Source organism: Canis lupus, chromosome 2 (assembly GCF_048164855.1).
Source record: "Canis lupus baileyi chromosome 2, mCanLup2.hap1, whole genome shotgun sequence".
NCBI lineage: Eukaryota > Metazoa > Chordata > Mammalia > Carnivora > Canidae > Canis > Canis lupus.
In genome coordinates this window covers 74,225,731-74,229,851 of record NC_132839.1, presented here as the reverse complement: position 1 = coordinate 74,229,851, position 4,121 = coordinate 74,225,731, and positions in this window count along the sequence as shown.

The following is a 4,121-nucleotide window of genomic DNA, read 5'->3' as shown; positions in this document are numbered from 1 at the left end:
ATTGAATCAACTCAGAAGGGTCAACAACAGATCAAAATACAAAGACAAACTATCATAAGAGAATTTTTAAAATGTGGGATTATATTACCAAATAAATAGTACAAGAACATCTCAGAGCTGAAGGACACAAATTTTCTGATTGAGAGATTCACCAGCTCATTGCTATCAATGAAAAAAAGAAACATATCTTTGTCAAATTTTAAAGCAGTTGGCAGAAACAGAGATCCTAAATGTCCCTTGAAAGAAAAGGGCAAGAATCAATAGCATCAGACTTCTTAAAAACTTACTGTATTCTAGAAGACAGTGTAACAGTTTTTAAGTGCTGATAAAAAACTTTTTTCCATATAGTTTGTTAGTCTTTTATTAGGATGGAATAAAACCTTTTTTTTTTTTATGTGAAAAGATTCAGAAGTATTACTTACATACCATTATAAGAAATTGCTTGTAGATATTCTGCTGTAGGAAAATGAGAATGTATCCATAAATAAAGATACTGGGCAGCCGGGGTGGCTCAGTGGTTTAGTGCCGCCTTCAGCCCAGGGCATGATCCTGGAGACCCAGGATCTAGTCCCACGTCGGGCTCCCTGCATGGAGCCTGCTTCTCCCTCTGCCTGTGTTTCTGTCTCCCTCTCTCTCTCTGTGTGTGTGTGTCTCATGAATAAATACATAAAATCTTAAAAAAAAATAAAATAAAGATCCGCTGAGTCAAAGAAACAGTTTCTAATCCAGAAGAGTTAATACAGGAAGAACCCATGGTAACAAAGCACAAAGCCCTCAGCTTTATTAGAGCAGGACACGGGGCTTTGGGTAGAAAGACTCTTAGAAAAGAGGACTTGATAAAACAGACTGCCTTATTGCATAACCTCATTTATTCTTATCATGTGAGTGGGGCCCTTGCAGTTCATGTTCTACATGGATGAAGCAACTGGAAATGTGCAAGAGAAAAACCATTGTAAACATTAGGACAAGACCCTGTAGTAGGAGGTTCTGGGTGGCTCAGTCAGTAAACCCTCTGCCGTCAGCTTGGGTCATGATCTTGGGGTCCTGGGATTGCCTTGCATTTGGCTCCCTGCTCCATGAGGAGTCTGCTTGTCCCTCTATTCCTTCCCCCTGCTCTGCTGTCTCTCTTTCTCAAAGAAATAAAATATTTAAAAATAAAAAAAGATCCTATAACAATAGTAATAGCTTTTTTTTTTTTACCCTATATACTACATGCCAATAATCATTCTGAGTATTTTTACATGTGTTAAGTCATTTAATTTGGTTTTACAACAATCATGTAGATCTGTCCTCATTTTACGGATGAGAAAATGGGCAGAAAGATTAAATAATTTTCTCACAGTTAAGACAGCTAGAAAGTGCCATATCCAGAGTTTGAACTTCAGTATGGCTGCAGAGCTGATACTCTTAACTAATATTCTGTAAGTTTTCTAAATATAATTAATGTAAAACACACAAGAGTGCCTGGGTGGCTCAGTTGGTTGGGCATCTGCCTTCAGTGCAGATCATGATCTATGAGTCCTGGGATTGAGCCCGTCGGGCTCCCTGCTCAATGGGGAGTCTCCTTCTTCTCCTTTGCGCCTCCCCCTGCTTGTGCTCTTGCACTCTCTCTTTCTCAAATAAAGTCTTTAAAAATAAATACACAGCTTAGCTCATGAGCAAACACTTGCAAGACAATAAATACTTGATAATCAAGTTAACCAAAAGTAGTGATAAATCAGTATTGCAAGTTGTGGGGAGCTCTAAGAATGCCGAACTTTCATCTTTTAGAGTACATTGTAGATATATCCAGAATTTATATAGTAAGAAATAGTATTCAAAGGATATTATTTAAAAATAATGGCAAGTCTTGAGGTGCCTCTGTGGCTTAGTAGGTTAAACATCTGACTCTTGACCTCAGCTGAGGTCACAATCTCAGAATCATAAGATTGAGCCCCAAATTGGCTGTGTGATAGGTGAGGAGCCTGATAAAGATTCTCTCCCTCTCCCACCCGTTCCTGTAGGCACTCTCAAATAAACTAAAATATGGCAACTCTGTAAAGAAATGGTTAAGAAAGCTTGTCTCTCAAGAATAGGGCAGACACTGGAAAGATCTGGGCAGAAGAGATATTTTCATTATAAACCTGTTCTTTCTTTAACCACTTTATTATTTGCATAAAAATAAGAATTTATATTAGAATATCTTTCATTTTCTCCCTAATGTTTCTCTAAGTACACATTGTGCTTCCTGCCTTTATATGTTTAAAATTAAACTTGTTTCTTGGGGGCACCCGGATGATGCAGTCAGTTTAACATCTGACTCTTGGTTTCAGCTCAGGTTATGATCTCAGGGTCCTAGGATTGAGCCCGGAGTCAGGCTCCACACACAGCCGGGAGTCTGCTTGATACTCTCTCTTCCCTCTCTCTGCCCCTCCCGCCTATCCTCTCTCTTTTAACTAAAAACTTAAAAATAAATATAAAATTACTGTTTATTCTTTTGCATATGCTTCTCCTTTATTTCTAGAAATTGAAATCCTATCCTTCAAATCTACCCCCAAATGCTCCCACCTCCAATGAACCTTACCAGATCTCTTACAGGAATTTGTAAGTTCCACGACATATGTACATTCTACTTTATGTTCTTATTTGTTGTGTACCCTGGTTGATTGTAAACTCCTTAAACACAGTCTTGGTGCTTAATAAATGTCAAATGTGCACTTAAGAAATACCGAGAAGCAGAGGAAATAGGACTAAAAATGGTGCTAACATTAATGGTATCAGAATGATGGAGCAGATGAAAGCTAGTTACTGCATATCGGCAATAGTTTCAGCATTTTGTTTGTTTTCTTGCAGTATCTGAGCAGTTTGATAAACTGATGGAATTAACCAGCTTAGAAGTTAGGGAATGGTGAGCTAAAAGAGAAATTCAATTGTTAAAAAGGGAACTAAAATAATTACCAAGTATTGTAATTATTTGCTTTCTAAAACGAGAGAAAGTTGTGCATGGGCACATTTTGTGATAAAAGGAGAAAACTCACTGGGGAGAGAGAAGTTGAAGATGCTGGGAAAATGGAAAATAATCTCTTGGTGAGGAAAAGTGGAATGTATGGATTGTAATTATTTTGAAGGATTAATTATCTGAAGTATAGATGGCTGCAATTATACACTGTCAGTAGGAGAAATGAGATCTTTGAGGCAAATTTCATATTGCTGGTGAGAAATTCAAGGTGAATTATGACTTGCCTAAGGTCATTAAAAGTTGTTAATGAATCATATAACTGAGATTTGAACTATTTCCAAATCTATATTCTCCCCATTTCCCTACCCAGCCGGAAATACTTGTCTCCTTTCTGATGAAATCCTATTTTACTAAATTACTTTTCTGGAACCTTTGTACATTTCTTTAAACTCCCTCTCAGGCACAGTAAATTATTTCTAGACTCATATTTTTTTGTAAGCTATTATTATAATGCACATCACACTGCATTAGCACAATTTGTTTTCATGTCAGTCATTTCCTCTTTAAGGGTTGGAATCATGTCTTCTTTACTTTTGTTCCTAATGCAAAGACTGGCAGAGAACTGAGGCTCAACCGTGTCTTCATATTGGAATTCTTGTTATGAATCATTTTGATCTGTGGAAATAGCTCCATGGGTGCTATTTATAAGCCATGACAGAGATAATCAGGCAATTTATGAACAAAAATTTGGTAACAAGACATCTAAATAGCCAAACAGAAATGTAAAGTGTCTCAACCCCCAAAAGATTTGGGTAATTCTGGTGATCTCAGAATTTTAGGCTTCTGTGAAAGGCGGGGGAAGGGCTATTCTAAGAAATGACTTGAAAAAAAAGAAGGTGAATTGAGTGTAACAAAGCTCCACTTATAAGGGTTGTGTCTTGTATTTTCCTTTCTTTCCTACTTTGCCTTCCCATATTTCATATCTGTACCTTTTCAAGTATCAAATATTTGAGGGGCACCTGGGTGACTCAGTGTTTGAGCATCTATCTTTGGCTCTGGTCGTGGTTCCGGGGTCCTGGGATAAGTCCTACATCAGGTTCCCCATAGGGAGCCTGCTTCTCTCTGCTGATGTCTGCCTCTCTCTCTGTTTCTCTCATGAATGAATGAATGAATGAATGAATGA